This window comes from Phacochoerus africanus, chromosome X (assembly GCF_016906955.1).
Source record: "Phacochoerus africanus isolate WHEZ1 chromosome X, ROS_Pafr_v1, whole genome shotgun sequence".
Classification (NCBI taxonomy): domain Eukaryota; kingdom Metazoa; phylum Chordata; class Mammalia; order Artiodactyla; family Suidae; genus Phacochoerus; species Phacochoerus africanus.
The window spans coordinates 73,147,357-73,168,584 of NC_062560.1; the positions used below are offsets into that span (position 1 = coordinate 73,147,357).

Genomic DNA, 21,228 nt, shown 5'->3' on the forward strand with positions numbered 1-21,228 from the left:
CAAAATTGTTTTTGGTTCATATAATTTGTTACTGGGCAAGCTAGATTCACATAGATATTTTCCTTTAAAAAAAGAAAAAAGTTAAAGTGAAAACAAATCTAGTGGGAAGAAAACATGTAATGCAGACTTGGGTACCTCTTTTAGGGAAACTGGAAGAGTGTCAGTGAGGGTACTAATTGATCTACATATAAATTAATCATCACACTTGTCAGCAGTGAAATTCGAAATTCTAACTCCTTGAAGAGCAGCATGTTGTTCCTTGACCCACTCTATTTTGAGTAAAGTCACAGATAATAACCTCTTCCTGAAGAGAAGATAACACTGATCTCCAAGATTAGAATTACAATAAAAGTATAGAAAAATTCTCACAAAATAATATCTTGAATTAAGGCTGCAGTTCTCAAAGTGTGGTCTAAAGTTTGCCTGGGACACCCTAAGATACCTTTTTTTTTTTTTTTTTGGTCTTTTTGCTATTTCTTGGGCTGCTCCCGTGGCATATGGAGGTTACCAGGCTAGGGATCTAATCGGAGCTATAGCCCCCGGCCTACCCCAGGGCCACAGCAACGCAGGATCCAAGCTGTGTCTGCAACCTACACCACAGCTCCATGGCAATGCCAGATCCTTAACCCACTGAGCAAGGCCAGGGATCGAACTCGCAATCTCAATCTCCTAGTCGGATTCGTTAACCACTGTGCCATGACGGGAACTCCCACCCTAAGATACTTCTAAGAGGTTTGCATGTTCCACTCATCTTCCAATTACACGTGTGTGTAAAAGGCTGGATTTTCTCTTTGAACCTCAACCAAAACAACATAGTGCATCAGATTGAGTGTAGAAATAGAGAATCTGGATTTACAAAAATTAAAACAAAGCCATTCTTCTCACTATATGTTTAAAAAAACTTTTTTGTTTTGTAAAATAGTTATATTTTTCATAAAACATGTTACTTTTGTTAATGTATATTGGTTTTATTACTGTTATTTTAAAACAAATTAATAAGGTGGAAAGTGATCCTAAGACCAAAAGCTTTGAGAACTGCTAAAATAAGATATAGGGATTTTTATTTGTGCTTAGAGATTAAATCTTCATCTCATAATTAATGCACACACACACACATATATATAGGCTGATTAAAAAAGTAAAATATGTGTTAGAAAACACTTGGGAATCTATATAAATGCAAGTATAAACCCCCTTTATTTCTGTCATTCAGAGGTATTGCATGATCTCTTTTTTCTTCAATGCATACATCTACCTATTTATTTAAACAAAGTTATGATTACAATGTCTACATAGTACTCTATTTTTTTGGGGGGGCTATACCTGCAGCATATGGAAGTTCCCAGGCTAGGGGTCTAATTGATACCGCAAAGGTGATACCAGAATCTGGGTTCTTGTTCATGGCAGTCACAGAATGCATAGGCAGCAAGCAAACAAAGTCTTTATTAAAGGAAAACAGATAGCTCCAGGACTGCTGGGAGGGGGGGAGAAGAGCCCCCTTTCTCTATTGTCCTATAAGGGTTTTCATCCTTTAAAGATGGGGGTGTACCAACGTGGGGTCCAGAAAGATGTGGTTTTTCTCCCTTGTTCAATTACCCAAATCAGTCCTTGTCCAATAGGTCCTAGGGGTTTTTTTTTTGGTCCTTTTCTTTCCGTAAACCAAGTCTCAGGGGACTAGGGATTAATGTCCATCTGGGCGTGGGTACACTCCCTATAGTAAACAAGGCCTGTGGGGATGTTACTCCTTGGAGCCCTTAAGCTGCAAATGTTAATCAGTGGCCATATCAAGAATGCATCAAAGCCCATGCTCCTACACTGACTACCTGAGTTAATATTCTGCCTCATAATCAGAGCTGTAGCTGCCAGCCTACACCACAGCCACAGCAATGCGGGATCAGAACCACATCCACGACCTATACCACAGCTCACGGCAATGCCAGATCCTTAACCCACTAATTGAGGCTAGGAATCGAACCTGCATCCTCATGGATACTAGTCAGGTTCATTACGGCTGAGCCACAACTGAAACTCCTCTCCATTCTTTTTTAAAATTTAACTTTATATCATGAATATTTTTGAAATGTTTTTCATAATGTTCCAAAACAATTTACTGATGGTGTAATGATTCCTTATATATAATGTTTTAACAGTCAATTAATGGAGATAGTGTTATCAACTTCATCATCATCCTCATCCTCTTGTCATTATATGCAACATTTATTGAGTTCTAGTAATGTTCTAGACACTGTGCTAAGCTCCTAACATGCCTTACTGTGTTTAATCCTCCAGTTTTGGAGTGTCTAGCTATTTCCTCTAAGAAGTAATCTTTCTCTTTCTTTTGTCCCTTGAATTCTTTCTATCATGGGATCTAATTGACGGATCACTTAAAAGGGAGTGAGGTATATTGGACCATCTCTTACTTTTACTAAATAAGAAGTAGAGGGAAAAAAATTGTCCAATTATTGCCATCTAACTCACTCTAATGAATGCTATCTATGTAAAAATATTGTGGTTTCATTTTGTTTTTCCTGCTTATGTTTGATGTGATTAGCTAAGATCCCCTCTCACTCCTCACCCTCTATGCAGGATTCTTGGAATGGAGAAGTTTGCTCTATTTAGTTTGGTTAGAAATACCAAGATATGGGTCCAGATCTGATAGGGGGCAGGAAGCCTTAAAAGCAGAGAAATTCTGGAGTTCTCTTGTGGCACAGCAGGTTAAAGATAAGGATCTGTCACTGCAGCGGATTGAGTCCACAGGTTTGATCACTGGCCTGGGAACTTGAATATGCTGCAGCAAGGATAAAAAACAAACCAACCAACAAAAAAACAGACATTCCACTTCACAGATATTCAGTGTACTGCTAATTCTAACCTACTGTGTTAAGAATACATGCCAGTGGTTATGAGGACAATCAAGCAAGAGAATGTAGATAGCTCAGTACAAGCTATCCATGAAGGTTGTGGAGTACTAATGACATTTCTTGCATATTGAGTGAAAAAGTATTTTTCCAAGATGCCAACACAGAAATTATGAATCTTGATTGCTCCATTTTTAAACATTTCTGTTTAAATTATTTTATCAGAAAGTAGTTCATATATTTCAAGCTTGACTTTGCACATTAAATTTTTGTTTGAGAGTATTTGAGCACATTCTAAATGGCTCAGACATGAGAAAACTGAAAGCACACGTGTATTGAAGTGTAAAGCTCTGAGAAACAGTTTTATTTAGTTGAATTTAAAATGTCTTCTATTTTGCCCTTTGTAGATGTAACCAGTGAGTTTGATTTAATTAGATAAAAAAAACAGAGGCTAAAAATCAGATTTTGCCTCTCACGTGCATGTGTAATACCAGTTGAGATAAGTGATTATTTTTCATTACAATCAAGATTATGTATTATAAATATTTTAAATATCATATCCTATAGTTTATGCATGTATGTTTTTAAAATGAAACTTCTTAATAGAAACGCAGGTTAGAAGTATTAATAGCTAGGAGTGAGAATGAGTTCTTAAAATCAATGATAAAAATGCACGAAGGGACAAGAATACTTATTTATGTGTCATGTTTAACTTCAGAGTTTTATTATTTGAATAACTTATTATTTATTAAACAAAATAATTTTTCAGAAGATACGTTGGTCATGACAATACTCATTAAACATTTGAATAGTGTTATTCAGTACATCATAAAAATACATGTACAAATTGTTTACTTTAGGGTGTTTATTCATATATTAAATATAAAATGTTATTCATGTGCTAGTTGAGGAGATTGTGTTTAATCTTTGAGTGGGTTTATTGTCATCTATTATTCTGGGAATCTTGCTTTTCTTTAAGGAGACTAAAGGGAACTTTTATTTCTATGGATGATGGTAACATGCACATTTAAAAATGAAATGCTTAATGTAATCATGAATAAATGGGAACAGATTTGTCTGTCAAAAATTAAATAGCAGTATTCTTTGACTAATATCAAAATCTAATCTACAGTAGTTTTAGCCATTTCATACAGGTGACATCTGTGCTTAAATATAATTTTTCTCTCCCTGTTCTGGCATGACTGTTAATTACTTACTCAATGTAGTTCAACATTTAGTTAATAAATATGTCAAGCTTTTACCATGGTGTTCTTTTTGCAGAGTTGTGAATTTGCAATTAGTTTTAGATTTACAACATGGTGACAGACAGTGCTGTATAAATAGAGGTTAAACACACAATTTACATATTAATTTCATGATTCATTTATTCAGTGATTTATGTGGATATAGATTGTATTTAATCTCTGTGCTGTAGTTTCAGGCATGACGAGCAGAATCACTATACTAGCAGAGAAGTAATTCTGTATTGAACTATAGGAAGTTGAGAGGAAAATAAGAAACATTTGGAAACATGATTCATTATCTTTAATACTCTCTGAGAGGCAAGTGAAAAGCAATAATGGATTCTTAAAAGGACCGTGTCTGACAACACTAAGAGTGGGGGAGGAGGGAAGTTAACCACCTAGGACAGTGCATTGCACATAGTAAGCGCCACAGCATTTATTAAATTGCAGTGACTTGAAGAAGATCGTGGTCATATTTTGAAGTCTGAGTAAACCTCGAGTTAAACTTTGAGAAGTTTTAAGAAATTCTTTTTAACTGGCTTTCGTTAATTAACCTGTTCATGACAGGCACCCACATATTTTTAGAACCTTTTTTTTTTTTGGTGGTGCTCACTGCATGTGGAGATCCCTGGGCCAGGGATTGAAACTGTGCCACTGTAGTGATCAGCGTCATAGCAGTGACAATACCCGGTCCTTAACTTCCTGAGCCACCAAGGAAGTCCTAGACTCCTTGTCTATTCATGAACCTATATTTGATATTCTTGGTCATGTTGATATCATGCTAAAATATAGATTTTCGTACATAAGAGATTTTCTTTCTGCTTATTTGTATTTGAAACATATATTAATGTATCTGAAGGATTGAAATAGATTATATCATGTAATTTAAAAAATCCTTCAAGTTTGCCGTGAATGTAGGTCAGCTTTAAAATGATCTAAGTAAAATTTTCAACATATTTCAAAAAAAGATCTTTTAATATAGGTAAATTCTATATATATGCCTTTTTTTTTTTTTGCAAAATCAAACTTTATGATTAAGCAGTTTAAATCAGACAGAACTTAATAGTTGTAGTAATATTCCTGGAGCAGCTTGTGTTCTTCAAACTGACCACATTTGCTCCTTTTAAATGGGAACCAAGCTATTGTGGAAAATCCTTAACTTAGTGCTAAAAGATTGACCTTGTTTGGTTCTCAAGAAGGACATGCTCTACAAACCTGATATTCTCAAGACCCTCTCCTATGTCAAGGTACAGATGTAAAACCCATTAATGCTCAGTAAGAACTGTGGAATGCTTTCACAGGTCACTGAGCTAGGTTCTCCCAATAAGTGAACTACTTTAGACATCTTTGCATTAAGAATGTGCTTTTTCAAGCCACTAGGGTCAACATTTAGTGCAAGAATTGGAATTTTTGAAGTGAAATTCTAGTGGCACAAAATAATAACAAAAACCAGGCACCATTTATTTACTCTAATAAAATAAATCTATTCAATGTGCTTTTATTTAATCTCTATTTTATTCCAGGTCCTTTTCCATACTCAGAAGATCTCATTTAATCCTTAAATACCCCTCAAGAAGGTATTATTACTTCCATTTTATAGATGAATTTATGAGGATTAGAATCCAAATGGGGGCTCCAAAAAATCACATTTTCTTTCACATCATGTTGTTTCGTGTTAAGGGAAGGAATTTATGTGTTGCAAAGATACCTGAAGTATCCCAAGAAGTAAAAATGAAGGATCTAACCCAGGGTGCTCAATCTTCACTCTTGGCAACACTGATTCCACTCTTACTTAATGTTGCTCAGTCTAAGAGTGTCTACGATGGTTCTAGTAATTTTAGCTGATTTACTTAGTAGACAAAGTTGAGTATTTCTGTTGCCTGTGTTGCCCTTGGTTGGTTCAGTTCCAATTGTCTCATGTTTGGAGATCCCATATACTTTAGAAAAGTTATAAGAGCCAAGGTATTAAATGCCTAGTAGATAAATGTTCACACTTTTCCACTCAGTAGTGTCTCAGTGCTTTTCTTAAATGCAGTGGTTTCTTGTGATTTCACTCAAAAGAGATGAAAACCTGCTTCTAATAGATAGCATATACAAATCTGGGACATATGTTCAGCCCCTGGGGGATAATCTAAAGACATAATACAAGAGATGTAGTGGAAAATAAAGTCATGGCATCAAAACTATTGGTGGTAAAGCAAATAAATTTTCACAAGTCAGTTTTGGTTCCTCTTCCTCTAATGGTTCTTATCTCCTTTCTTCACTCTGTGTTCTATTGCCACTCTGCTTTCCTAAGGGTGAGGCAGGGATTAAGACTTGATTTCATCTGAAAACATCTTCTGATTACTTAAAATTCACAGGAAAAAAGTGCTGGATTTAAAATTGTTGAAAGTGATTAACTAAGAGTGGAGAATGGAGAGGCATTCTTGGGAGGAAAATGCTTAATAGAGTATATTGCATTCTGGGTCCCAGACTTGAAATGATAACTGTTCTCATTTACTGAGCACTTAATAGGAACTTTTCAACTTCAGCAAATGGAGGAGAGAATAAAATAAGCTTCTTCCCATTAAAAAAACTTAGTTTATTATAGTCTTTTGTATTCTGAGATGCCTTCTCAGCCAATGAGCAATGCCACCTAGAGCATACAAGGGGAGGAAAATTGAAGTAGGGTGAGTGAAGTGGTCATTTTTAACAGTAGATTGCCTAGAAAAAGGCAATTTAATGAGTGAACAGGCACACAAGATTTCAAATATGATCTCAAAGATAAACACTTGAATGCTAAGGGCAGGAAAGTGTGCAGGGGCTTAAATATGCTTCTCCCATATAAATCCACAAAACTGAATCAATTGTATTTCCATTTATTTAAATAATTTGCATACTATCAGCAGTGTAGTCTCATTTTGGTTTATAGATGAGTTTCTTTTTTTCTTAATAGGCATAGAGTTAAATTTCACTTTTAAATCCCTTGAAATTGTAATGTGATGAGTAGCTGACTATAGGGAGCAGGTGTCAACAATATTTAAATGATATTCTCACCAAAATAAATATTGAACCACCTTGTCACTTTGTTGAGGGAATAATCTGCTCAAAAAAAAAAAAATCCCATTCATTGTATACCGTCTCTGACATTTGTTCTTCAGGAATTATTTGCAGTTTATCTTCTAAGCTGGAGCCTTTTATCAGCACAGCAGTTGCACTACAGTGTAAAAAAATGGTAATTGAGTATTTTATCAAATGCTTCTAACAAAACGGACTTTGCAAGTTGTAAATGAAGATTAAAACCGTTGCTTGCAGGGATGAACAAATTGGAATGATTTATTATCTGAAACATCAATATGTCACTGTTCAGAAATAAAATAAAAAGAAACAAACAATCCCAGTTTCTCTCCGTATTAATACTCCCCTCCACCACCCATCCCCAGAGATATGCACCCAAAGCATCAGTAGTTACAGCCAAAACAGTGAAGGTAAGTGCGTTTTAATTATTTGTGCTAGTGAAACTGCTAAAGAAAAAGACAGGAGGAAGAACATCATAATAATAGGCCAGCTGCTGCGGGATATTATGTAAGGAAAAGAGACAGTAATAAAAGAACCATGTCGAAGGAAAGCAACTCTGAATGTGTACTTCAGTGCTCCTGATTATAGAAAGAGGACCAAATATAATAAATGGCACAATTTAGAAAAGTGAATTTACTGCTTATGTTTAACACCTAAGTAGCCAATGCTTTTTAAATGGGCTTTATCGCACTTATCTAAAATAGCTCTAAAGATGATGTTAGAAGAATATGCATTGCAGGAGTGTTCTGTCTTAATTATTTTAATTTGGGATGATTGGATTAAATGTAGCATGTGTATTCAGATTGCAGCCACCAAGTAGATTAGCATGAAAGTCATTCATAGGAACTTGATGTGTTTTACTCACATTTTATTAAATAGTGAGGATTTTCTTTTTTTTTTTTTTTAAGACAAAAGGTCAGAATTAAGTTGAATAAAAGAGAAACCTTTTTTTGTGACAGTTCAAGCTACTAAAAATGGTGTTCTGACTTTGGGAATGTCATTGAATGAGAATGTTTAGCTTCCTCCCAGGCTGCCAGCAGGATGCCATTGTCTTTGCTGTTCATTCTCTGTGTGAATCTAAGAGCTTACTACCGTGACTACTCACTAAGTACAAATCAAATGCGCTTACGTCAGGTAGAAACCCAGGCTGGGACCTTTTTAAGGCATGTGAAAAACAATTAGGTACAGTTCTTTGGGTTAGGATAAAGGGAGCTTTATTCTCTTCCCTCATTGCCACCAAACTTCTCTTTCAGATTTTTGGATTTAAAATTCAAGAGGCATTTGATTGTTAACATGTCAAGCATAGAATAATTTTATAAAGAAGTCATAAATTGTTGAATAATATTTTAAAAAGCTAAAGAATCTTCTCTTTTTCACTCTCACATGGAAACAAAACAATTTTCTGAATGTAGTTTATGTATAATACATACATAAAATATTTATGTGATTGAGATGTTCCAAGGAACATGAAAACTGACTGCATCTAGGTAGATGCACATAGATTTGAGTAAAGCTAGCAAATTTGTAGAAAAAACAGGATAACGTCAGATTTACTAACTTACACTGGGAGAGGATATTCTGAATTAATAAAAATTTTCAATTATAGGATGTTCCTAAAAATTGTAATTATTAAAAAATAACAACAAAGGGGCACAGACTTTGGGAGGTGATGAATATATTTGTTGCCTTGATTGTAGTGATGGTAACATGAGTGTATACACATGTCCAAACCAAATCGTATACATTAACTATGTGCAGTTTTTGTATACCAATTATACCTCAAGAAAGCTGGAGGGAAAAAGAAATTATGTACTTCAAACAGAAACAAGCATTCATATCTAAATCTATCGCAACATGAGATTATAGATATAAATACTGCTACTCAGTTCACCATATTCATTTGTGATGTTGATGAAAAATTTGATCTTTCCAAAGAAATTTTGGAAATGATTCTCCTTACAGGCACAATACCAAGAAATAAGATATTTCTGTTGAAGAAAAAAATAACTTGAGAATTTTAATGTTAGCCGGTTAAAATTAGTAAGTCTTATTACAAACTGCACTCCAGAAGTATTGGTAATAATGCTAAATGTGTTCAAAAAATTAAATTTGAAGTGATAACATTTTGTATGGACACTGAATGTAAGCTTATTTATTGGAATATTTTTTCAGTGCTAAAAAGCCAAAAATAAAACCCATCATAGAATAAATAGTGAGACAAAAAAAACTACAATTTTTCATGTGCATTTTTTTTGCAGTGCTCTTTTCTGGCAGCTACAAAAGACTATTTTAATGAATAGATATTTCTTTACATGTGTTGTGGAAATGTGCTTAAATAGCTTGTTTTCTCAAGTGCGTTAAATCAGCTCACCTACCAATTTATTTGCACCTCTACTAGTTTTTGCAAACTTCATTTTTGTTAGATAGGACAAAGATATTCAGTATTTTATCTCAGTAACTGCAAGATTATATCCTGTATATTAAAGGCTTGGTATCTCCACTAGTTCTTTCCCATCTAGCTTAAATTGGATAGTTCAAACTCAAAGAGCTTTAAAAAACCTGAAGATATTACAAAACTGTTCTCTTATAATTTAACCAATAGTGAGTTACTAAGGGTAACAACGTAAAACCTTTCTCTAGATTTCTATTTTTATAAAAAATGGAAACATCATAGATGGTGTTATTGAAAGAGAGGCATTACAGTGTTATAAAAGGGTTGGTGGGCTGGACATTAGATATGAGTTCTGCTGCCCATTGGTCAGGTGACTGGAGAAAGCTAACCTCTCTAAGCCTCTGTTGTCTTACTTGTGATATGAGAGAGACTTGATGGATTATTTAACGAGGGAACTTCCATATGCCACAGATGCAACCCTAAAAAACAAAAAGCAAACAAAAAACTGTTAATGATCTGCGACTTGCTTGAAACTGGGACTAGTACCTTTGAGTCGTTTTATATAGCTCATGGCACTGTGCTGTATAGACTTGTCCCTCACTGTAAAGATTTCTTTTGGAATGGAGAAAAAGGAATCCTGAGTTCTCAGCTCTCTGTGGGAAATAGCCTTTATCATGATTTTTTGCTGAAACACAAACCTGGCATAGGATAATAGGGCTGTAACTGACATCTCTAAGTCATAAAGGTGCATGTGGAGTTGAGAAGGAGTGGATAATCTCCATGACCATTAGGTTCAAAGCCATCTTAAAAGTTTTATCTAATAATCTCAGCATTGAAATATACAGAAATCAGTGCATATTATAGCATTGAAATGTACAGAAATCAGCGCATATTATGGGGAGTGAATTTTTTTTCTTTTTTTCTTTTTCTTTTTGTCTTTTCTAGGGCTGTACCTGCGGCATATGTAAGTTCCCAGGCTAGGGCTCCAATCGGAGCTGTAGCCATCGGCCTACACCAGAGCCACAGCAACGCGGGATCCGAGCCGCGTCTGTGACCTATACCACAGCTCACGGCAACGCCGGATCTTTAACCCACTGAGCAAGGGCAGGGATAGAACCTCATGGTTCCTAGTGGGATTCGTTAACCACTGAGCCACGACGGGAACTCCTATGGGGAGTGAATGTTAACAGTTCCTTGTACTTCCGTGTTTCAGTGGTAGTGTTTTTTTTTTTTTTTTAAATAAACGAATACACATAGGCAGCATTGCTGTGGGAAGGATGAGTGGTAAAACAGATTTTCCAGTCTTCCTAGAATGTAGGGATCTCTTCTTAAGGCAGCATTCACATTTACCTCCAATAGTGCATGTTGTATTAACTTTCTGAAAGACCAGTGTCATTCTTTGTATTTTAAAAGACTAGTTACCATGTTTTCCTCTTTCAGTTGTTGACCAGGTTGCATAGAACAAAGGCAAAGGTGAAGGTTATCAAAAACAGAAAATATTATCTAGTTTTTGTCTTTGGTAATTAGAGTTTTTTTAATTCACTCTTGAAACCAGATTTCCAGTATTACCGTTTTATCTCCTGAAGAAGTACTAGCTGAATAAAGGTAAGTTATGGGCATGCCTTGTTTTTGAACCAGTATTTTGAACATTGCATCAACACATTTGTATATACCATAAAATCAGAGACTAAACAATTAAAGTGTTAATTGTGCATTTCTATTTTTTAGTAATTGTTAGTCTGGTACTTTGCATCTTACGAAAGAAGTGGTGCTTGTTATGGTATAGTTCACAGATCCTGGGATGAGGGAGAGAGAGAGGCATTTTACTATCTTAAAGAGCAACTGTGGTAGAGGGAATTTTTTTTTTTTTTTTTTTTTGTCTTTTTGCTGTTTCTTGGGCTGCTCCCGCGGCATATGGAGCTTCCCAGGGTAGGGGTAGAATCGAAGCTGTAGCCACCGGCCTATGCCAGAGCCACAGCAACGCAGGATCCAAGCCGCGTCTGCAACCCACACCACACACAGCTCACGGCAACTCGGGATCATTAACCGACTGAGCAAGGGCAGGGACTGAACCTGCAACCTCATGGTTCCCAGTTGGATTCGTTAACCACTGCGCCACGACGGGAACTCCATGGGAAATTTTCTTTATAAAGGTAGGTGAGCGAGGAGATTGGAATGGAAATGTGTCTGGGGTATGGCAGAGCTATCTATACAGTATACATAAATAACATGGTCATACCTATTCCCATTTTTGTATATTATATAGATAACAATTAGTTATAAATAAATCTATACATATGATCACATGATATGAATACATGTCTGTAGGAGTAGATGAAAGAGGTAGTTTCTTATTCTGTCTGTAAAACTGACAGACTTCAACTAACAAAATGAAGTTATCTAAAGCTATAATTTGAATTTAAAAGAAAAGCAGGTTCTAGGCCAATGGTTTTCAAACTATCATGGATCAGAAAGCCCTGGAGATCTTGATTGCTTAAAACAGATTGCTGAGCCCCACCCCTTTTTTTCTGATTTGGTAGATGTCCCCTGGGACCAAGAATTTGCATTTCGAACAAGTTTCCAGATGATGCTGATATCAGTGGTCTCAGAGTTCACATTGAAAAGCACTGTTCTAGAATCAATCTACTAGACTATACTTTCATATCCAATCTAAACTCTGTAGGAAACAAGGATGGGTGTTAAGGTCAATTCAGCTGTTAGTTAATTAAATGATTTTAAATAATTTAGTTCCAGAACCTCCCTGAACCTTAGTTTCCTCATTCATAGGATGAATGGATTAGACTTAGATAATTTTGAAGACCACTGCATCGCTAAAATTCTAAAAAAAGAAGATAATGATAATTGGTTATGTCAAAGTATATAATTTTATTATAATGTTTCATGAAGTGGTTTTTGCAATGTATTGCATGTAAATTTGTGGCATGATCTGGATACTACTATACATGATCTGGAACTTCTGTACTGTTGAGGTGTTTGTTCATATAAAGGTCCGTGAATGTAACAATCTTTTTTTTTTTTTTTTTTTTTTTAATGGCTGCATCCAAGGCTCAGGGATTGAATCCAAGCTTCAGCTGTGACCTACACCACAGCTGTGGCAATACTAGATCCTCTTATGCACTGTGCTGGACCAGGGATCAAACCTGTGCCTCTCTAGTGACCTGATCTGCTGCAGTCAGATTCTTAACCAACTGTGCCACAGGAGGAACTCCAACAATCTCTTTATTTAAATATAAATAAGCATCTGAAGACTGTCTTGACTGATGTCAGGAAATCTGTAATCTGAACATTTTAACAGTTATTGATTCTTTTAAAATATTATTTTCAGTTTCTTGGAAATTAGTATCTAAAGTGGAGATTAATGATTAAAATGCCTTCTTTTTTTTCTGTTTTGTTTTTTTAGGGCCACACTAGAGGCATATTGAGGTTCCCAGGCTAGGGGTCCAATTGAATCTGTAGCTGCTTGCCTATGCCACAGCCACAGCAACTTGGGATCCGAGCTGCATCTGCTACCTACACCACAGCTCACAGCAGCACTGGATCCTTAACACACTGAGTGAGGCCAGGAATCAAACCCGCATCCTCATGGATGCTAATTGGGTTGGTTAACCCACTGAGTCACGATCGAACGGAACTCCCTGAATGCCTTCTTAAAGATGAATTTGTATTTTTTGTCATGTCACTTCTCCCAGTGTGTCATTGGTCTATTCATTTAGTCATTGTAGGCCTCAGATACCTCCTTTGTAAAATGTGGTCAGACACTATGGTTTTTTTTTTTTTTCCCCACTGTACAGCAAGGGGATCAAGTTATCCTTACATGTATACATTCCCCCCCACACACACCCTTTGTTCTGTTGCTATATGAGTATCTAGACATAGTTCTCAGTGCTACTCAGCAGGATCTCCTTGTAAATCTATTCTAAGTTGTGTCTGATAACCCCAAGCACCCGATCCCTCCCCCTCCCTCCCTCTCCCATCAGGCAGCCACAAGTCTATTTTCCAAGTCCATGATTTTCTTTTCTGTGGAGAGGTTCATTTGTGCTGGATATTAGATTCCAGTTATAAGTGATATCATATGGTATTTGTCTTTCAGACTCAATGGTTTTAAGATCATTTTCGTCTATAATGTTCTGCAATTCTTATACTCTAAGTATTCTAAGAAAGTCATTACAGTAGTATGCCAAATAGAGACTATTCCTATTCATTGTCTTTGTGTTTTAAAACTGGGCTTAGTATGTTAAGTATCTTCCCCCATTTTTTTGCACTAAATGCTATAGTTTGATTCATTATAGACTTCAATCTCCTCATACATTGTCTTCATGCCTAATATAGGTAAAACAAGTGCTTATTACATGAATGTCACAGACCTTAGTCTGCCAGGTTAAATTCTGACACCAAAAATATTTGAGGTCAGACACTTATGTGCTAACTTTTCATGTCTATGTGTTGGGGGAGAACAGTAGTGGATGAGAGTAATTGGCAGGGAAAAAAGATGACTAGAAAACATAAGGAGATTTTTTCTTTCAAGGAAACTAATGATTTCAGCTCTGTCGATGAAAAAACTTGGGTTATGTTCATTCTATCATGTGCCAAATTGTAATAGACTTCTTTCATTGCTTTATTCATGGAATGGAGGCATAATACTCTCAAATTTCTTAACTTCTTTGAGAAAAGCTAGTGTGCAAATTAAATGTAATTATAATGAATAGTAGCTAACATTTAGTGAATTCTTACTATGTTCTGGGAATTCTAAGTGCTTTATATGTATTGACTCATATAATCCTCACAACAACCTTTGAGCTAGATAGTATTATCTTTGTTCTTTGGCTGAGGCACAAAGAAACTAAGCAATTTGACCCATCTCATATGGCAAGTAAAAAACCGAGGCTTAATTGAGGATCTAATAATATAGCAGTGGTAAGAAATACTCCTTAGTGACTATTATTACCAGGGGCAAAGTTACCTTGTTACTCAAAGCTACCTGAGCCAAATATACAGTAATAGTAGAGATCAGTTTTTTTAGAATTAGTTTACAAAACAAAATGAAACAAACTCCTCAAAATTAATAACTAGGCTTTATCTAGGAGGGAAGTTGAAGGTGCAGTTATTAGGCTGTCCTATAGGTTTGTGTTATGTGCTCTATTGCTGCCGTCTTTGGAGAAATGTAAGTGTTGGTGAAAGTTCTTTGACTTATCATCATATTTGGCTTGAACTTTTACCAGCTAAACCCTACATAACACATAAAGGAACAATCTACTGCTATATATTTTAGTGACTCAGGCAGTAGTCTGCCTATTTGAAAAAACTGTAAGCTGTAATAATACAGATAATCAAAGTTCACAATTCAGAGAATATACTGGTCTCCTGTAAGTGCAGGGAGAAAATTTTCTTCCCCCTATTAAAAAACCCAACAATTCACTGGATGCATTATTTTTTTAAACCCCAATCCATAGAACCTGATATTTCATTTTACCAAAGATAGGACTAAAGCCTACAAGGACAAAATTTATGTAGAAATGAAATGTTTGGTATCAACCTACCATAACCATATGGTACAATGGGCTGAAATTATAAAACTTAATAATTGCTCTCTAATGGGGTTCTTTGAGATTTATCATTTTGTGTTAAAGATGCTCTCAGTTATTTAGAGCTTTGCTGTTTGGTTTTGCATACTCAGTATTTTTGTCTATTAGGTTTGACTCTTTAAGCTAATGGGGTGATTGTTTCTAAAAGTAAGACTTCCAGAAAAGTGAATAGGTATCAATTTTCCACTCACGCCTCTAAGTGGTAAACAAACTAAGATGAAATTCATCTTTTAATTACATATATTTTTACCAACTCTCACATCTATTTTCTAATTTATATTCAGAAGATTCTTCAATTGGGCAAAGTTAGATTGGAAGTGAGGATGCATGCAGATTGTAGAAATTTATGTTTTAAAATGGGTTCAGTTTGGCTAAATGAAGTTAAGTGATTTTGTAGAGCTTTGAAATTTTATTTTGGAACCTAATGCTCCTGATTCTTAATCTAATATTTTGTTTGTTAGACTTTGGTACAAAATATGACTTTGATAGTAAAGCCATTGTTTCTACACTAATACTGGATTCAGAGAAGAAACATAATATAGATTTCTTTTCGAGCCTCTATCAGGGGATCTCTGATAATGGAGCAACTTGGAGGGAAGATGAGACAATGATTATTCAAGTAAATTTCTCCGTATACACACTTGTGAATAACTCACTATATAAAAGAGTTATGAAGCAAATATAATTTGCTAGCACTTCTAAAAGTCATTTGGATTACTCTTAGGTCAGATTTTTCTGTAAACTTATAAGGTTAATTCCTCAGTAGTCATTGATACCGATGCTTCAAAATCACAAGAATGTAAAAATCTTTTCACCCTTTACACAGGCACATATTTTAACAATTTTTCTTTTAACTCATTAATTATCACTCTTACCAAGAGCATTATTACATTTGGAAAATAAGAAGGCAGGGTGTAGACTCAACAATATTTGAACTATAGTTTTCCATTCGATTTGACAATGTGCAGATTTCATCTCTTTTACTTTTACATGTGAATGAATACAGATAGCCTTTTGGGGAGCTTATAGTTCCCCCAAGAGGGAGACATCCTCTTTTTTTTTTTTTTTTAAAAAAGCATCAGAATAAATCAAACTAATATTTAGACAAATGTTTATAAAAACCTTCAATTTAAATCAATGAATGAATGAATTAACTATTTCTTGGTTGTCTACTGTGTGCCCACTTTATAATAGACATTGTAGGGGACATTTATTAAGAAATTTAAGATGTTTGGGCACTCACAGAGCTTATAGTCTCTTGTAGGAGTCAAGACATACAAAAAAAGTACAGGAGAGCCCCACAGCAAGTAAATGCAAAATTATGTATTATGGAGAACAAGTGCTCTAGGAGGAGAGATTGATAGGAGATAGTTCCATCAAGGCCCTTCAAAAATTAGCTTGTTTGACTCTACATTAATGCTGTTCTTTTATGTTAATGCTGTTCAGCTCCTTAATATTTCCTGTCCCACTTCCTGATCAAATTTCTACTTGTAATATTTTAAGGCTAATTCAAATGCTACTTTTGGAGAGTTAGATTTGCTTTTACTCATTTCTGTGTGCAGAATATTATAACACAGTGTTTCTATTATTTCATTTGCCCCTAGCGCCTATCACAGTGCTTTACTCATAATATCAATATACGTTTATTCAATGGAATTAATGTTAAAGATGGTAATTGTATAGAAAATGAGACATGAGAGATGAGTAGAAGTTGATTAGGCAGAGAAAGGTAAGGAATACAGCTGTGGGGGGAGGGTGCAATTGAATAAGCAGGAAGAAAAGTGCATTCTAAAATATACACTTTCGGAGTTCCTGTTGTGGTGCAGTGGAAACGAATCCAACTAGGAACCATGAGGTTGTGGGTTCGATCCCTGGCCTCACTCAGTGGGTTAAGGTGAGCTGTGGTGTAGGCTGGTGGCCCTGTAGGTCGCAGATGCAGCTTGGATCTGTCATTGTGGCTGTGGTGTAGGCCAGTGGCTAAAGCTGTGATTAGACCCCTAGCCTGGGAACCTCCATATGCCACAAGTGCGGCCCTAAAAAGACAAAAAAATAAAAAATAAATAAAATATACACTTTTATTTTAGTATAATAAAGGTATTTTTACACTTTCCATTCTATTCTCTGGAACCAATAGATTTTAATGCGAGAGCTAAAGTCTGCTACCTTAAATTTTTATCATGCCCTTGTGAAAATAGTTTTATAAGAAGGCTTGGTGTGTTTCCCATTATCCTTCTTAAAATAATTACTACAATGTTAAATATATTGTTTTAATGGAGGAGGTTGATTTGAGGAAAATGGGGGAAAAAAGTTAAAGATGAAAAATTTAACTTGGATAAAGAGAGAACTGACGAGGAGTTCCCATCGTGGCTAAGTGGTTAATGAATCTGACTAGGAACCATGAGGTTGCGGGTTCAATCCCTGGCCTTGCTCAGTGGGTTAAGGATCTGGCGTTGCCGTGAGCTGTGGTGTAGGTTGCAGACGCGGCTCGGATCCTGCGTTGCTGTGGCTCTGGCATAGGCTGGCGGCTACAGCTCCGATTAGACCCCCATATGCCGCAGGAGCGGCCCTAGAAAAGGCAAAAAGACCAAAAAAAAAAAAAAAAGAACTGACAAGTAAATGTTAAGAAAATTAAGTTTATTGCAGAGGTCACTGAAAGTAGCTAGAATATAGAGATAAAACAAAGATTAAAAAAAGAAAAGAAAAAGAACATCTAAATTAAAGGGTTGGAGAGATCTCTAGTTCTTTGATGCAGAGTGAAAATGTCATGAACCAATACTATTGAAGAGCAACTACGTTTATCTTAATTTTCTTTTTTCTTTTTCTTTCTTTCTTTCTTTCTTTTTTTTTTTTTTTTTTTTTTTTTTTTGCCTTTTAGGGCCACTTTTGCAGCACACGGAAGTTCCCTAGCTAGGAGTCGAATTGGAGCTACAGCTGCCAGCCTGTGCCACAGCAATGCAGAATCTGAGCCGCATCTGCAACCTACACCACAGCTCATGGCAACACCAGATTCTTAACCCACTGAGTGAGGCCAGGGATTGAACCCATGTCATCATGGATAGTAATGGAGTTCATTAACAGCTGAATCACAACAGGAACTCTGCAACTAGGTTTAGATTTCTGTTGAGTTGAACTGTGTGAATCAATTCAGAAGTCAGCTCAAGTGAGGTGGTATACATCAGGGAAAAGTCCCTGCAAAGATTTACTTAATGATTCTATATCTTAAGATTAGTTCAAAATCTTTTTTGAACAAACAAAATCTTTCCCTAACACTGTAAATACTGACGAACTGTCAATGGGATAAGGTGGCTTTTATCAATATATCAGCAAGTCTGTGGCTCTCCTGGTTTCGTGCATCTATAGCAATCATTTTTTGAGGGGGAAAGAACTAAAGATTTTTAATGCTAACCACTCCAAGTGGTTGTCTTCCTCTGTAACAAAGATAATATACAAATAGGGAACATGCAAATGACCCCTTGCCACTTGTTACCATTAATAGACCTTTTTGTACTGCCTCAGTTATCTGTATTTTAGGAAAACAAAATTGTAGAAATAAAAAATTATGTATCTTTACCAATAATATATAGCTATACTTGTCTTTTAAAAGGTCTTATTACTTCCTTTTATTTTTATTTAGCTCTCTACATTAATTTCCTATTTGTCTATAAAAGAATAAGCATTTCCTTTTTTTCCTGAAACCTCCTACTTTATTTGAATAGGATGTCCAGCCAGTTGTCCCAGGATTTCTATTAGTTACTGGTTTTTAGTTACAATTCAGTTCTAATTTACTCAGTAAATTTTAATTTACTCTTTTTGGCTTCTACTTAACACAGTTAAATTGTCGTATGTTAAATGATGCTTTAGTGTCCTAAAAGAATACACATATTCCCATTTGTCCCTACTGAGAATGCAGGCTATAGCTAATTGGGAGGGAAAGTCTCCTTTAAAACAAATAGTAACATGGAAAAATTACTAAAAAATATTTCAGCATATCACCATTTAGATTTCCTTCAGATTAAAAACAAAAGCATGCTTTTGATATAAAGTTAGTCAATAGGGGATATGATTTTTGAGAGATCTATAATACTGTGGTACTGTGGGAAATAAAAGAAGATTAGCTCACCTGAAAAAAAGTCAAGCTCTTGACATAGTAACCTTTGGGAAAATCTGAAATATTTAGTATTTCCAAATTCTATGATTCTAGTTTAAAAGGGTTACACTCAGATTCATAGTTAAAAGAAAACCAATGGGTCATAAAAATAATATGCTTATTGCTTTTACAATTGATTTTAATGTTCAGAATACTTTTTTTTTATTTTTACAGAATGTGCATTTTAGATCTAGGTATTCTATTTTGGTATTTTTATATTTTTCCTTTAGGGAACATTATTTGTGTGCATGCTAAGCTAGAAGTTTCAAGGTCAACATTACCTGCACAGTTGTAATAGTCCCAACAGAAAGATAAATATATATTGACTGAGGCTGGAGTTCCAGTTCTTTCAGTAGTTGAAGGTCAATAGCCCCTTAGAGGTAGTCTCCAACCTTCAAAAGTCTGTAGGTTAAATTACTGATAAATCACCACACTTTTCTAAATGGAGGAAATCTTCATTGTACTGGGAAGCAGCCCGATGTATTGTGTCTTTTGACTGATATAATTTTGAACAAGGTGGGAAGCAATTTCAATTCAGGCTCTGTTCCAAAACTTTATGGAAACGATTGTAAAACTGACCACTCAGGCTGAATATACTGGCCAGAAAAAGATTTAGTGGCATCATTTCATTTGCAAACCTGAGTTGTAACATGAACTGATACTTTAAATTCTCAGTCATGTGAGCATTTTAAACTAGGTACTGAAGGCATATTGTATTTAAAAGACTAGAGATGTAGGGGGGAGAATTAATAAAAACAATAAAGGGCATCACAAAAGAGGATAAATGTAAAAACCATCTTCAACGAATACAAAAGGATTTGAAGCTTAAGTAATCATGTAGCACACAGTATTGAAGGCAGCACAGCAGGACATAATAAACGTAATAAAACTAAATGAGGCACTTGACTTTGTACATTTCTACTGGCATATTTTAGAGAACGTGATCCCTGCAGGTCAGGGTTGAGAGAACTAAATAGGCAGAATAAAGAAGAGTGCATTGCATCTGTGAATTTTTTTCCTCCTGGTTTACATATCATGAAGCAGTATACCACAAACTTTATTGTGTAACTTAATACTTCTTTGTTAATTCAGTAAACTTTCTATTAAAGAAAGTTGATACCACAGGAACGTTTTGATCTTGTCCTTTCAAAAATGATTTCATATTTAATAATTTAAATTTTAATTATAGTTTTATACTAATTTAAAATCATTTAATTAAAATTTTGGAACAATAAATTAACTTTTTTAGACAAATTATACATAAGTCATGTGAAATAGCTTAATACAATATATTGCTATAATTTGTGACAAATGAACACCTCAATTACATGTAAAATTTAATCTTTACTATTAGTAGATCATATGTTCAAATTTACCTATAATATATAAGAATCAATGGCATTGTCTTCCATAAATTTATATCAGAAGAATAATCTCATTTTTTATCATTAAACTTTTTGTTATTAGGCCCTCCTTGTTATTACGTTTTCTTTCAGTTTGTCTATAAGCTGAATAAAGTGGAATCCTTTTGATGATTTCAAATGCAGATTTTGAGATTTACAAATATATATCATGTTGATTAAAAATAGTTCTTAAAGGGATATGGGGAAATTGATTACATATATACTGAGGCTATTACAGCACTTTACAGTGTTTAGTAATTTTATTACATAGGATTATTCTTGAGAATTCAGATTGTGGGGCATATGTAGACACTGCACACAGAAGATAAAATAATAGATGTTGCTGGCAATATCTTGTTGCAAGACAGTTAATCAGGAAACAAGGTTGCAGTACATAGGTATATACACATTCCATAATACACACACCCATTCACAAACATACTTTTTTTTGGCTTTGGAGACATGCAGAAACATATGGAACATATTATAATCTGAGTAGTTAAGGCAGTGAAAACTCTCCAATT

General features: G+C 35.1%; 1 protein-coding gene across 1 annotated transcript in view; it reads left to right on the forward strand.

Moving 5' to 3' along the window:
* DACH2 (dachshund family transcription factor 2) overlaps window positions 1-21,228 on the forward strand; it is a 560,533-nt gene that overhangs the window by 65,645 nt on the left and 473,660 nt on the right. The window lies entirely within an intron of this gene.